We start from the raw sequence: 16,518 nt of genomic DNA, 5'->3' as shown, positions 1-16,518 counted from the left end.
AAGATATTATATTGGAAAAATTAGATAAATATCAACTAAGAGCATGAACACTATTGAGAAGTACTTCCATTTAGCTTTCCATACGTGTCAATAACTCCCATTGATGTTTGTACACGTTATACACATGTAGCAATGACACTATTGGATATCCACTAATTTACTAATGTTACACAGGTCAATGAAAATGTAATGTATTTCAACACATGCACCTGAGTAAATATAAAGTTATATTGCAACCACCACAAAAATATTAAAAACTAAGCCCTAGTTTTTCGTTAGTCTGCTGATGAATTCAACTGATTTAGTCATTTTTAACCTAACTCAGCAGATATCGGCTATTGTATTATATAGATTATTAAACATTCCTTAAAAACCTAATGTTTGAAGTTTATTTATCATACTTGCATGAACAAAACCAAAGTCCATACAAGATTGTTTTTATTATTTAACATTTGTATACAGATTACACACCTGACTTTTCCACTGACTATATCAGGTCTGCTGATACTCCAGAAATGACTTCATTTGAACCATTCAATGACTTCAGCTTCATTTGAGCCATTACAATGCACTTGGTAGTCGAGGTTCTGCTCTAATCAAATAAGACTTTTATGCTATCCACATTACTTCTAACTAAAAACATGCAACAGCTTTATGGAATCGTCACAGGGGACTATACCAACGGCACTGTTATATCTCATACTTTAATATTACTCAAGCGAACATCAACAAAATTGTGTGTTTGACTGATAGTATTTCTAGAAATTAAGGGTGAAATTTATGCTGATGAGGGTCCACAAAGCTCTAAGAACCACTCAAGCCCTGTAATGCTTCTGCTTGGTGGAGATGGGGGTGGGGATCAGGGGTATGTTAGGGTACATTTACCCTGCAAAAAAACCCGTGACGGTGAGTCAGAGCCTGGGTCTACAGACTTGAGTTCATGCTATGGAGCTAAAAATAGCAGTGAAGACCTTCCCCCATGGGTTGGAGCTTGGGTTCGGAAACTCAGCAAGTGGTGGTGGGGATGTCTATGCTGCTATTTTAAGCTTTGTAGTATGAACCCAAGTCTGCAGACCTGGGCTCTGAGGGTACGTCTACAGGGCAAAAGAAGCCCCTGTTAACAGCAAGTCTCAGACCATGGGTCAACTGATTTGGGTGTGCTACGAGGCTAAAAATAGCAGTGTGGATGTTCCTGCTCAGGTTGGAACTCTGGCTCTGAGACTCTCTCCTGGGTTTCAGAACCTACACTGCTATTTTTAGCCTCGGAGTACAAGCCTGAGTCACTTTACCTGAGCTCTGAGATGCTCTGCCAGGATTTTTTGTTGAAGTGTAGATGTACCCTTAGGCCTTAGATGCAATTGCGAGTTACAGTGCCACAAAGCAGCCACGAGCGCCCTAGCTCACTCCCCGTCCATGCTGGCAAGGCACGTAGAACGCTCTGACTCTGCAGCTAAAGTGCTGCTGGTACTCCACCTTGGTGAGTGGAATAGCGTTTGCTACGCCCCCGCTGGAGTACCGTGGTGCCAGCATGAACGAAGTGTTGCGTTACTGCACTGTGATCAGCCTCTGGAAACGTCCCATAGTCCCCTTAAGTCAAGTCGCCACTCTTGTCATTGTTGTGAAATCGGCTGCAGGAACGCGGAAATGCCCTTTCAAAGCTCTGTTTCGGTGAAGCCGGCTGCTTATCAGCTCTGAAAAAAAGCAAACATTTACTGTTTGCTTTGAGTGAGTGAGAGAGGCGGGAGGGGGCAGGGGGGTCTGAACTTGCAAGACAGCATGCTGACAAACTCAGCACCCCAAAAACCCACTCTTTTTCCCCTCGCCACATACACACAACACACTCCCTATCACACTCCCCCTCCACTCCCCCCCATTTGAAAAGCATGTTGCTGCTGGGATAGCTGCCCATAATGCACCGCTCCCAATGCTGCTGCAAGTGCTGCAAATGTGGCCACATCAGTGCACTTGAAGCTGTTAGTGTGGACAGACTGCAGCGCTTTCCCTACTGTGCTCTACAAAGGCTGGTTTAACTCACAGCGCTCTACATCTGCAAGTGTAGCCATGCCCTTCGTGTGCAAAGCAGCCTCAGAGGAGCTCCGAACAGGCTAAAGTGAGAATTACTGGGGCATGGGACACAGGATCCTGCCTTAACTGAGGCACAAGGTGGAGAGACTCCTACAATACAAGCTGTGGCCACTATTCCAGCTGTAGAATAAAACATGCCAGGGAGACTTGTGGTCTGGCTAACGGATAGAGGGGAGAGAACCATTGCATCCCTCAACCCTTACATTTGTTGTCGCCACAAAGCCCATTGACTGAGTTTTATGAATTTAGAATTTCACCAGTAAAGCATATTTCACATTACATTTTATAATCCCGACAACCATCCTGGGTCTTTTCTCAACTGTAAATCACAATAGATCAAATTTTTGTGTGTTTCAAAATACAAAATAAATGAAATCCTATCCACATAATGGGCTAACTGCCAAAAGTGTAATTAATATATAAATATAAAATTGTACCAGCCATTTTAACAATAGAAAAATCATCATCTAGAGGTGCTGAACCTTTCTTACTCCATATAAATACAACTCTGGAGGAAAAAATGTGCATCTTATCTAAGAACTTAACAGCCAACTAACAATAGAGCATATAATGGAAATTATGACTGACATAACAACAGCAGAGCTCCCAGAGCCACTATACTATTCTATAGATTATAAATGGGAAATGATGGCGTCATTCTTTTACCTTTTCTAATGTCTAATCTCCTCAATAAGCCACAACTTTATTTCATTAGGCAATTGTGGTTTACCTGTAAATACTGCTAAACAATATACAGTTCTGCTTTTCAGTTGTTCACTCTGGGTTGATTTAAATGTCTTTTGTATTTTGAAGATTTATCTTACAAGATAATTTAAGAATAAAAATAAGCAACTAATGGTTTCAAGAGCTGAAAAAATACATTTTGGGCTCAATCTTACTCCCACTGGCATTAAATACAAATTTCCCATTGACTTCAATGGGAGGAGAATCACTCCCTTCTTCTGTTAATAAAAAGTTGTGTTACACATTGCTGATTATTGCTTGGGGGAGGAAGGAGAACCTACATAAATTAAATTGCTCATTATGGTCTGAAGTAAAGGCAAATTATTTCAGGGTCATCTGAATCCAAGCTAAATAATTGGAATCAATGTACAATACACTCTTTATTCAAATGCAACTCATTTAGGCACTTAAAATCTCATTAGCTTAAAATAAAAAAATGTTTATAACATTGAATGAGCAATTGATATAGTCTTCCTTTGTGAATCTTGTTATTAAAATCATGCCATATTCTTGCTGAATGACTGAAAATGTTCCTAGAACATGCCATATTACAGTGGTATAAACCACTATATGTGTTTTAAAGACTGCCCTAAATTAGAATGGCTCTTATTTTCAGTCCTAACCTTAGTTATGCTCTGGATCCATTTAGTATTTGCTTTATGTTATGTAATTGTATTATAGGTCTAACAGTTCTCAAACCAGCATAATGCTTTTTAATATGTACTTTAACCCCCCTCCCCCCCCCCACAAAAGTGTACATGATTGTGCACACTGTTACACAGAATAGGCCTCAGAGTAGCGATCAGACCCCATGATTAATGCTCCTTAACCCTCCTGACTTAATCACTTAGAGATATCACGGTGGAGAGGTTGTTTTTGTAACAGACCTCTCAGCCAATCAGAGCATGCAGTTAAAGCTTAAAGGATCATACGTGTGTGTAGTGTGGGGGGAAGTCACATGTATATACAGAGTTCAGTAACACTAACAAGAGTGGTGCAGTGGAGTCAGCGTTCTTTTTCTAAGCTCTGCTATTGTTTATTCTTAATAGAGAAATGAGACATCGGAGGTTTTGCTGAACTTATTCTGAAAAAGGTTCCAATACCAGCAAAATGTTTCTGTCTGCGATCAAGAAACCCAGTTGCTACAACCTCAAACAACAGGGTCCTGCTTACCGGGTGAGTTTTTGACAAGTTCACATTGTAGCTTGCTTTCATTTTTCAAGCAGCCTGCATAATAATTTAGGTAACACAACACAACTTTGTGGAGCTGAATAGTTTCTTCATTAGAAGACAACATGCAACTTATATGGTGCACCTCTAAAAAGAGAAACCATATTTTTCAAATGTGTGCATGTTGCTGCTTTTATTACGGACTGTTCAAAGGAAAATGCTACAGTAGACTCTCGTGTGCACATTAATCCTCATTCATTTCCATGGTATTAACCTTGATTTTTCAACTATTGTTTCTTTTCATTTTTGTACAATTTTAAAAGATGAAATTCATTATATCCTTATTTTTTATTGTTTATTTTAAATATGGAGTTCTACCAGCAGATAATTTAGTCTGTTTGTTTATTCTTTTAACGAAACAGAAAAAATACATCCCCTGAAAAACCAGTATACTTACTGGGAAAAAAATGTTCTTTTTTTTACATAATATTTTATTCACAGCTACAACAGCAAAAACTACGGTACACTGTACTGTGAAATATAATTGGAAAGTAGTTGAAAGACACTGCAATATACTACATTCAGAAACAAAACCAATTAATCACCAAACCAATTATTAACCTGCTTTTTCATTTACTCTGTATTACAGTAGAAAGTACCAGAATGAAATTTCATCACAATACAGATTTGTTTAGTACTTTCAGCAATAACAAATATAAACTATTTCAAATATTGACTATCTCTTTTTTTTATCTGATTAAGTATATATACTATGCTTATCACCGTGTGTATTTTCTTATTGCACCTAACAGAAATTAGGCCCAGCGTACATTAGGGCTTTAACTATCCGTTGAACTTTAGAATTCTCTTTATAAATCAAAGAACTAAGAAAAAAGGGACAAAAATGCTATTTCCTTTGTCATCATAACATTCTTGTGATGCACTCTGTTGGCCCAATTCAATTTTACATTAGAGTCAAAAGAAAAGTCTCCCACTGAAATCAATGGAAGTTGGATTGGTCCCCTAATTAGCCAAGGAAAATGGCAATCAAACATTTTGAATAAGATAATTCCTTTGAATTTCTGTTTCTGATCTGTAATAATGATCTTTAAGGAATGGAAAAGAGAATGGTACATATTTTGCAAAAGCTAAATATAGGCCCCAATCCTGCATATGCTTAAATTTATGTTCTAGTCCCCATGTCCCTGTTGCTAACTGTGGTTCAGCACGGATATATATTTTATATCCGTGCGCTGTGTAAAAACAATTTGTCATCCATTGCAAAAAACCTGGCTGTGTGATAAATTAATTACTAGTCAATCTAAAGACTACAATATAATTGTAAGATCTGGTATATATTTCACTGCTGATCATTTCATTATTATATATTTGTATTGGGGTAGTATGTAGAAGCATCAATCCGGGTTTATGGCCCCTTTGTGCTAGGCACTGTAAACAAACAACGGAAAGGTCCCTGCCCCAAAACCTTGGAGTTTAAATATATGAGAGAGAAACGAAACATACAGCAGATAGATGGAGAGAGAACAAGATAACAGTGAGACAATTAATATAGGTGGCAACTGCCTAGCCATTATCAAATGTTTTGTAGCCATCCCAGCAGAGCTGAGTTTTTCAGAGAGAAGGAAGAATAATGTAGTGGCTTTCTGGATTTTTATGGAAAGCTTTCCCCATGCATATGGGGTGGCATTCAAGAAAGCACAGAAATACTTACAGGAAAATTCGACTAGTCTCTGTTCTGTACAGCAGCTTGCTCAGTACAATCTCATGGTATAATCTTATTTTTAGCTTAGTGTAGAGACTTTTGTTTGACTAGATGTTGTCCATCCTTCCAAAGTAGTGTTTCCTTTCCCTAATCTCATATGAATATCTTTACTGCAGACACCTTCAAATGTCACCACTCTCCCCAGATAGCAGAATTCTTTCTGTTCAATTTCTCTTCCAGCCACATACACCTTTCCATCTGTGGTCCAGTTTCCTACCTTCATAAACTTAGTTTTTCCTCAGCTTTTACTTTCAATCCAATTTTTGCTTCTTTCTGTTCTATCTCTGATGTAAGGGCCCTACTATGTCGTTCCATGTCATACTTAATAAAACAATACTATTGGCAAAGTCAAGGTTGTGTAACTCATCTCCGCTAACCCATTTGACACTGTCTACAATGATCACTTGATTACCTAGTCTATTGTTAATGCCAAGAGGACTCTTGATAACGAACACTCTTGTTTAACTCCAGTCACAATATCAAACCACTCACCCAGGCTGTATCTGATCTTACTGTGCATCTAGGTCCATCATATATACTCCTTTATGCTGATCAGCTTGTCTGGTGTCCTATACCTTCTATTTCACAGGGTCTCTCTGTGGACACTAATGAACAGTTTCTTAAAGTCTATAAAGTTGATTAAAATGGTGTGATGAACTGGGGTTCTGTCTGTACTACTTCTTATTCATAAATGATATTATGACATTGTAATATGGAAAGTATGGCTGTCAAGCAATTTTAAAAAATTAATCGCACTGTTAAACAATAATAGAATATCATTTATTTAAATATTTTTGGATGTGTTCTACATTTTCAAATATATTGAGTTCAATTACAACATGGAATACAAAGTATACAGTACTCATTTTATATTTATTTTTGATTACAAGTATTTGCACTGTAAAAAAATCAAAAGAAATAGTATTTTTCAATTCACCTAATACAAGTACTGTAGTGCAATCTCTTTATCATGTAAGTTGAATTTACAAATTAGAATTATGTACAAAAAAACTGTATTCAAAAATAAAACACTGTAAAATTTTAGAGCCTACAAGTCCACTCAGTCCTACCTCTTGTTCAGCCAATTGCTCAGAGAAACAAGTTTGCTTACATTTGCAGGAGATAATACTGCCTGCTTCTTGTTTACAATGCTACCTGAAAGTGAGAACAGGCGTTCTCAGGGCATTGTTGTAGCCAGTGTCGCAAGATATTTACGTGCCACATGTGCTAAAGATTTATATGTCCCTTCATGCTTCAAACACCATTCTAGGGGACATGCGTCCATACTGATGATGGGTTCTGCTCAATAACAATCCAAAGCAGTGCGGACCAATGCATGTTCATTTTCATTATCTTTGAGTCAGCTGCCAACAGCAGAAGGTTGATTTTTCTTTTTTGGTGTTTCGGGTTCTGTAGTTTCCGCATCGGAATGTTACTCTTTTAAGACTTCTGAAAGCATGCTGCATGCCTTATCACTTTCAGATTTTGGAAGGCACTTTAGATACTTAAACCTTGGGTCGAGTGCTGTAGTGATCTTTAGAAATCTCACATTGGTACCTTCTTTGCGTTTTGTGAAATCTGCAGTGAAAATGTTCTTAAAATGAACAAAATGTGCTAGGTCATCATCCGAGACTGGTGAAACATGAAATATATGGCAGAATGCAAGTAAAACAGAGCAGGGGACATACAATTCTCCCCCAAGTCGTTCAGTCACAAATTTAATTAACACATTTTTTTTAACCAGCGTCATCAGCATGGAGGCATGTCTTCTGGAATGGTGGCCAAAGCATGAAGGGGCATATGAATGTTTAGCATATCTGGCATGTAAATGCCGGCTACAAAAGTGCCATGCAAATGCCTTTTCTCACTTTCTGGTGACGTAAATAAGAAGGAGGCAGTTTTGTGTCCTGTAAATGTAAACAAACTTGTTTGTCTTAGCGATTGACTGAACAAGAAGAAGAACTGAGTGGAATTGTAGGCTCTGAAGTTTTACATTGTTTTGTTTTTTAGTGCAGTTATATAACAAAAAAACTCTATGTTTGTAAGTTGCACTTCTATGACAAAGATTGCAATACAGTACTTGTATAAGATGAACTGAAAAATACTATTTATTTTATCGTTTTTACAGTGCAAATATTTGTAATAAAAATACACATTTTGATTTCAGTTACAACACAGAATATAATATACATGAAAATGTAGAAAAACATCCAAAATATTTAATAAATTTTAATTGGTATTTTGTTGTTTAACAGTGTGATTAAAACTATGATTAACTGTGATTTATTTTTTTGAGTTAATCGCCTGAGCTAACTGCGATTAATCAACAGCCCTAATGGAAAGCCTATATGTATGTGGATCCCCCAGGAGTTAGCAGAGTTGTCATCTCTCTGCCAGGTCCAGAGACAATGGTGAGTGATCAGCACTCAGTGATGGGCTATTCAAAGTTAAACACCTTCGGACAATGGGTTTGTTCTAGCTGGGGAAAGACACATCCTCCTCTTGCCTGAAAGGAGAGGGGGATTGAGAGCAGTGGAAAATTACTAAAATGCACAACAAAAGAAGCAGGTAACCCCAGCAGCAGTGTATAAAAGCACAGCACTGGGAGCAAGGGCCATTTTCAACTGATTAAGATGAGGGAGGCTGCTTGCAGGGGGCTGGGTAGGCAAGGGAGTGGAGGAACCTGCTTGCCTGCCTGCAGGAATACCGAAGAGCCCCCCACCCCCTCCACACACCCCCTATGGACTCCCAAGGGAAGGGTAAGCTAATAAGGAACATTGTGTATAAGATGTTTTTATTGTTTTGTCTGATCTGTACTCTTCCGTGCTTTGCATGATTAAATATAAAAGAGCATTGGTCAAAGTGTGTGTGTGTATTGCTTCACAACTACTGCATGCCCCTGAGAATTAAATTGTAAACTAGAAGTTTCACATTTTGGGGGTGGAGTTCTGGGAGGGCAGTGTGTCTGAAGGGTCAGTGCTATGCCCAGAGAGGCTAGGTGGCTGGACAGCTGGTTCCAGCTCTCAAGAATGATGCCAGATAGAAGCACTGTGCTCTGAGATTGTACCTAGGGACTTTACATTGGGGCAGTGGCTGGACTCCGTTCAGCATGTAGGAGCTTGAAATACCCTGGGGATTTGGAATGGCAGAGGCTTGGATTCCCCTCCCCTGAGTGTCCAGGAAGGGACAATCTGTAGGATCTATGACACACTGGATTTTGCCAAATTGTAGCTTTTTTGATGATCTATGAAAGAGTAAATATCTGTTCATTTTTAGCTACCTACCGTCATGCTGAATAGAACAAGGTAGCAGTGGATGAAATATTACAATAAGAACAGGCTGGATTCTGTCCAGGTAGACATAGGCATACAGAGCCTGATCCAACGCTCTCTGACATCAGTAAGAATCCTCCCATGACTTAAATGGGTTTTGGATCAAGCTCACAGTAAAACAACAGTCCCTTGCCCAAAACAGTTTACAGTCTAATAACAGCTATTTTTGCATGTGCATTAAAATGTTACCCCATTCCCAAAATATTAAAATTAAATACACTAAAATAGTATTCAGTCACAGCTGGAATTATAACGTGAAATAAATACATTCACAACTGACCTCATAATGGCAGCTAATAGTATCTATATTCTGGATACCTGGCAAAATTAAAGATCACTCAGTGTCCAAAAAACCAAAGCCCTAAACAAAACGCTCAGACTTGACAACTTACAGGACAACAATTTTATATACAACAGACATGGTAAGTTTTAGAGTCATTTCATCATTGGTATTCTACTTCTTCAGCTAGCAGCTGAATTTTCCTTCCAGACCTAAACCAAATCAAACTGGTTATCTACCAATTTCTATACTCATTACGTGGAAAAGAAATACTGTTTGTATTGGTGCAGTTCCTGGAAACCTTTATTCAGTGCTGCGTCCCTGCAGGCTGAGGGTGGAGAATGAGTCTGTTTCACAACAGGAATCTCCTATGGAGCCAGTATAATGCACTGCTGGTTAAGTCACCAGGTCAGCTTTCACTTATTTTATCGATAGGAAGTGGGACAATATAATGGTTTTCAGGAAAACCGCCATCTGCACCTCCTGTCAGTTTTTGCAACTGGCAGCAGAACATCTACTGGAAATGGCTTAATAATGCCAAGTTTCATCAGTGTTTCCTGTCACAAATTCTAAGCACAGGTGAATCTAACAAAATGGAAATTGTATTAAGAAAGAACTGTTTCCATCATGCCAACTCACGGGGCTAAATTTAATTCTGGTGTAATTTCAGTAGAGTTATTGGACCTGCAGCTTCTCACACTAGGGTTGAATTTGGCAGGATAGAAGTAATTTTTGTCAACTCTGATTGCAAGGGGTTGAGCTACTTTAATGTAGCAATGTTGATTTAAATGGGCCAGAAGCACAGCAGACCTAAGGCGCTTCCTGCCCATCCTTGCTCCATGCCACTCCAAGAAGTGGCTGGCACATCATGTCCCTGTGAACCCTGGGTTGTGGGGGGAGCGTCCAGCGCCCCAATTGCTGACTCCGCAGCTCCCACTGGCCGGCAGCTGTGGCCAATGGGAGCTAAGGGGGCAGTGCCTGTGGGTAGCAGCGAGCATGGAGACCCCTTGGGTCCCCCACCCAGAGGGGTGTGTGTGCGCCAGTTGTTTTGGGAGCCGCACTGCCCAAAATAAGCGCTGCAACCCTCACTCCCTCCCGCACCCCAAACTCCTGCCCCAGCCCAGAGCCTGCACTTTACACCCAAAGTCCCAGACCCTGCCCCCAGCACCCCCTCCTGCATCCCAACCACCTGCCCCAGCCCAGAGCCCCCTCCAGCATCAAACTCTCTCCCAGAGCCCGACCCTTGACTCCTCTCACACCCAAACTCCCTCCCAGAGCCTGAACCCCGCACCCCCTCCTGCACCCAAACTCACTCCCTCACCCAAAGCCCCTCCCAGGGCCTGCACCTAAACTCCCTCCCAGAGCCCGCACCCTCTCCTACACCCCAACCCCCTGCCCTAGCCCACAGCCCACACCTAGCACCAAATCCTTCTGAGTCCTCATCCCTCCCACACCCAAATTCCCTCCCAGAGCCTGCTCCCCAAACCCCCTCCTGCACCCCAACCCCTGCCCCAGCCCAGAGCCCACACCCCTTCCGCACCCAAACTCCCCCCAGAGCCCGCACCCCTCCTGCACCCCAACTCTCTGCTCTGAGCCCCCTCATACAGCCCACACCTAGCACCAAATCCTTCTGAGTCCTCATCCCTCCCACACCCAAATTCCCTCCCAGAGCCTGCTCCCCAAACCCCCTCCTGCACCCCAACCCCTGCCCCAGCCCAGAGCCCACACCCCTTCCGCACCCAAACTCTCTCCCATAGCCTTAGGCAGGTGGGGGGGGGGCATGCAGGACTTGGACCCATTCTAGGCACCACAAAAAATTATACAAACTTGCATCCCCTGCTCAACAAGTAACTCTTAAGTGTGACGGAGATTCTGAAATCTGGCCACTTGTGCTGCCCCATAAAAAAAAGGTGTGAATGCTATATTTTACATGGACAGGATTCATCAGCTTCCTTTTACAGATGAAAAAACATTTCAGGGTTTTAATCCTGAAATGTCTTGTAACTTTCTATGCTTTCACAAATAGTATCTTAGTATTTCTTTGTATTTTGCGATTTTGATGTACCCATTCCCATTCTTATTTTGGCTTTGGCTTCATAAAAGGTAAAATATTTTCTCTTAAAAGCAATCACAACTACTCTTATGCACTGGCATTCTGTGGTCTGCAAGAGTTTGCAAGACAAGACGAAAACTGCGTTAGTTTAAACGTCAATCAGATAACAAATGGTCCCAATGACTGATACATAGAATAAGATTCTGGTTTTTAATATGTAATGACCCAAATGGTACATTATTTTCAAGAAGTCAGAGTAAGTTGTTTGACTAAATAGTTCCATTACATATAATAAGCCAAATTCATCAACAGGCCTAAATCTGTTGAAGTAACTGCTAAACACATCATTATAGAGTTAATTCTTTTCTAAGTTGCTTATCTTTCTCTGCTTCTTTGTTAGGTCTATAGGTTCACTGTATTTCATATTAAAAGAAACTTTGATTTTATGTTCAGCTTTGAATTTCATATGCATGTATTTTAAGGTTGAAGATATGGAGTGCTCCACAGCAAACAGTTTACGTGACATACTGGTGCAGCATACAGGAAATTCTGCAGTGGGTTCATTTAAATTTAAAAATGGAAGTTTTTACTGACCCAAATATGAAAATGAACACTACAAGATATACAGCAACCTTTCTGTTATTCACCTTGATAGTAAAGTACATTTCTTTTATGCTGCCTCTTCTTAGTTTTCAATGTACTGCAGAATTTTGGACTGACGGTGAGTAACTGCATTGGAGAAAATGTCTGTCTGGGGAAAAAGCAGCACCCAAAAAGGCATGACAGGTGGATTGGGATGGTAGTATAATGGCAATGACTGGATATTCAAGTTAAATGATCAAGAGTGAAGTAATCAACAATGTTGACATTTAAATGGTCACTTCTTGTGTTCCAAATGTTCCTATTCTGGGAAAGGCTATTGCGTAAGTCGTCATCATGTGAAGTTCGTTTAGTTTTCTTGTTCTACGCTGCTTCTAGTCATTATTACTCTTTAAGATATAAATTATGTTGGTCTATACAGTGTGGAAATACTGTAAGTACTATAGAAGTGACAAACTTTACAATACTTTTTTTTTTTTCTTAAGACAGTTTTGAAAATAAAATCCAATAAAACTTTGTGAATAAAAAAAATATTTTTCCATTTCCACATACTAAGTAAGTTCAGACTTGTTGGATGGGTATCTGTATTCACTGTGCAGAGATTGCTTACTTTAATGAACACCGGTTTTGTTTAACTTGTATTACTGGTGTGATTTCTTTAGATTTGTACAAAAATAAACCCCAAGGATCTCCAGTTTTGCTGCAAAAAATTGTTATGTCACAAAAATGACATGTTGCATCTGAGGTATTCAAGTCTGGAGTGTGCTCTTTTTTGTGGGGGAGACTGGGGTGAGGGGGACACCTCTCAGACATTTTGAATGGAAGAGGATGGGCAGTCGCCTCCCCACATAGAATCATAGACTTTAAGGTCAGAAGGGACCATTAGGCTCCATTGAGTTTTAGTGTTAAATCCAAATCAGAAAGGTACAGATGACTGGTGCCCCACCATACTGGGGGTGTAGGAACACGTGACCTCCCCACGTGTTTCCTCCCTGCCCCAGCCTGGGGCCCCCATGCTCTCCCCCCTTCCTTCTCACCCCACATTACCTGGGTGGGGGTGGGGAACTCCTTGACACCATCTCCTACTCAGCCAATGGCCAAGTTAATAAAACGTAATGGTGTTTGATGGAGTTAATTCATATAGAGTCAGCTCTGCAGCAGCTGCTACTGAGCAGCTGCAAAGGGATGCTGCCAATGGTAGCATAACCCCTACAGGACCCATCTTGACAAATAGTATGTAAGTAAATAAATAAATCGCCAGCAAAGTCATTTGGAGAGCAGATGTCCCTACTGGATGGCTTCTACTGCCATGGATTTGGGATCATTCCCCACAACTCCACAGAATCCATAATGTTGGGATATCTCATCCCCAGACAATTTAAACAGCCCTCCCATCTCCTCCTGAAGGCATGCTATGTGGGAATCTCACCAGGTTTACCTAATGGCTTTTTCCTGTCCCTGCTCTCCTCTCATGGGTTTCTTTGCTGAAAGGAAAAATATAAGAAACAAAAATACACAGACTTGTGTCCTTCAGTTCCAAAATATATAACTTCCCCCTCACCCTTCTGGAAAAAAAGGAGCAGAGGTTGCAGTGCCTTCCTTTAGGAAGAAGCTCTTAAGTAAGGATCTCACTTTTCTCCCTAGCCTAAGCTATTTGAGTAAAACTCATTAACAGAAATCTACTTTCCTATATGCACCCTCAAGTTGAGTGGGCTGCCAAAGATTTGATCTCAGCAGTCAGAAAGAGATCAGAATGGTATCCTTTCAATCATGTTGTCTTCTCTGTTTTTATGCATGAAATATTGGATTTTTATTGGCTCAGAGCTAGGTAAAGGAATTGTGGAGCCTTGGCTTAGTGAGATATGGGAGCCCCTACAGTTTAGGGGTTCTATTCTGATATTTAAAAACCAGAGGGATTTGGTCTTCAATGTTCAATAAAATTGGGGGCTCCACAGGTGGCAGGAACTCCCAAAATGTGCATTTGGCCTAGGGCCTGGCTTAGTTTTAGGGATGGCATGATATGGTGTTTTTTACCAGGTAAAATTATAGCTTTTACTGCCTTGGGAAAAATGAATTAGTCACAGTTTAAGGCATTTTCTATTTTAAAAACTGTTTCATTAATGACTACCACACTAAGTTTTAGTTACATATTCAAACTGTGGTTACATAAGGCAGTAGATTCCTAGATTAATTTAGGGTTGTAAAATAAAAAGTTAAACGGCAATGGATGTCATAGTTATATATGTAATTATAATACTGAATATTGGAATGTCTGTATACATTTTGGTATGATGTTTTCTCAATGAAGTTATAACTGTCATGACTCATATTTCAGTTTTTCAATATTATATGAATAAAAGTCAAAAACATCTGATTATGTGTAAATGACAATAATGCAGAGTTGTAGGCTTGAAGTACTAAGCAATCAGAGGCATGCAGGGTTGTAGACCACCAATTCAGATCCATTTGGCCATGCAGTATTCTGTAGCAGAAGACCACCTTTGATGTAGAGGACAGACTGAGCCTATTCCTCAGTTTTGAATGGATATATCCAAAGTCTGAACAGATTCATTCTATGCTTGCAGAACTTGCTGGGCAGTGATGCAATCATTTTCCCCTGTCCCAGTTTAAGCTGATATTTACCAGCACCATGTCCTAAACTAGTTTTTCCTGGGAAATTGCCAACCCTGCTTAGTTCTCAAGATTTTCCAGATTACTGTTTGCTACCACATTGTCAGTTAGTCCCAGAGATAATGCAGTTTAATCGGCAACATGCCCTTTGGCAATTGTTATTGTGGTTTCCAAACTAATCAATCCTTTTGTCTTCCCCCCTGTAAGCAATCTTCCATTCTACTGAGCTTATCTGAATGTTCTCATATTTTATTTTAAAAGGGGGCTGGGAGGGGAGGAGGAAAGAGAAACAGACCAAATAAAGAATACAAGAGCGAAAGAAGAAAAGGAATATACCCTCTGATGCAGGGGTTCTCAAACTGGGGGTCGAGACGTCACACAGGGTCATGAACTGCCAGCCTCCACCCCAAACCCCGCTTCGCCTCCAGCATTTACAGTGGTGGTAAATAGATAAAAAAGTGTTTTTAATTTATAAAGGGGGTTGTAATGAGGGGCTTGCTATGTGAAAGGGGTCACCAGTACAAAAGTTTGAGAACCACTGCTCTGATGGGTATTCATTTCTGAATAAAACAAACTCACTCTGAGATACTTTTCCTTTTGGAGTCAGACATACAGCAGTGTTACATAAATAAGTATCACAGAGTCGGTCTCATAGTTTACAGCCAGAAGGAGACCACCAGATCACCTAGTTTGACCTTCTGTATATCAAATACCACCAACACCCCCCAGCACCCACACACGAAACACAACAACAGATTTTAGACCAATGTATTACAGCTCACAGGAGACTAGACTAGTCTCTGCAACAGCTTAAACAGCTCTTCACCCTCCCATGGTATTTCCCATCTCCCCCCCCAATGTATTTATAAAGAGCAATCACATCCCCTCGCAGCCTTAATTTTGCTACATTAAACAAACTAAGCTCTTCCAGTCTCCTTTCGTAGTATAGGCTGAGTGAGGTGCACCAGTATCTGAGGACCCCATAATGGCTGGGAAATGATTAAGTGAGATATATCCAGATAATCCTGGCAAGTGACATACACCCTCATGCTGCAAAGGAAGATAAAAAAACACACCCCTAAACCAAGGTAACTGCTAATCTGACCTAGCAGAAAATTCTTTCCCGATTACACATTTGGCTATCAGACACTGAGCATGTGAGCAAGAACCAGCCAAAGAGAATGCTTGCTGCTACCTCAGAGCCCTGGTCCATCCTGACCAATGTCCCATCTCCAGCAGTGGCCAACCTTGATGCTTCAGAGGAAGGAGATTTAAAAACAAACATGCATGCTTAGTGGGGAAGTGGGAATCTCTTCCTGACCCCTGCAGGTGGCTGGCTGTAACCTTGAATCATGAGCATTTAGGAACATAAAACAAACTGGAAGTGAGCCCCTGGCCTACTGAGTCCTACCCCCTACCATCACAAGTAACTCCATCATACAATCACACTCCATAAATTTGTCCAGCTCTCTCTTTAAATAAGTGAAGTTGTTTGCCTCCACAACTCCTATTTGGAGGCTGTTCCAGAACCGTACGCCTCTGATGGTTAGAAACCGTCTTCTAATTCCAGACAGAATCTCTTCATGGACAGTTTATATCCATTTGTCCTTGTGCCAACATTGTCCTTTAGCTTAAACTGCTCTTTACTCTCCCATGGTATTTCCCGTCTCCCCCTCCTCCCCAATGTATTTATAGAGAGCAATCACATTCTCACTCAGCCTTAATTTTGCTAGATTAAACAAACCAAGATCTTCCAGTCTCCTCTCATAGGATAGGCCATCCTCTTCCTCTAATCATCCTACTAGCTCTTCTCTGCAACTGTTCCAATTTAATTGTGTCT

General features: G+C 40.5%; 2 protein-coding genes across 9 annotated transcripts in view; one reads left to right on the top strand and one right to left on the bottom strand.

Moving 5' to 3' along the window:
• Positions 1–16,518, bottom strand: part of CHLSN (cholesin) — a 210,943-nt gene that overhangs the window by 90,034 nt on the left and 104,391 nt on the right. The window lies entirely within an intron of this gene.
• The window catches only part of GPR146 (G protein-coupled receptor 146), a 69,223-nt gene that overhangs the window by 39,490 nt on the left and 13,215 nt on the right, over positions 1–16,518 (top strand). For 2 of the 4 annotated variants that reach the window (XM_032794051.2, XM_032794053.2), the window contains one exon: positions 3,879–4,005. The gene's annotated coding sequence lies outside the window, so the exon portion shown is untranslated. Of the gene's footprint in view, positions 1–3,781; positions 4,006–16,518 lie in introns of those variants that run through there. The other 2 variants (XM_032794055.2, XM_075069200.1) reach the window with 1 other exon arrangement.

Source organism: Chelonoidis abingdonii, chromosome 9 (genome assembly GCF_003597395.2).
Source record: "Chelonoidis abingdonii isolate Lonesome George chromosome 9, CheloAbing_2.0, whole genome shotgun sequence".
Classification (NCBI taxonomy): Eukaryota; Metazoa; Chordata; order Testudines; family Testudinidae; genus Chelonoidis; species Chelonoidis abingdonii.
This window is presented reverse-complemented; position numbering and strand designations above follow the sequence as displayed.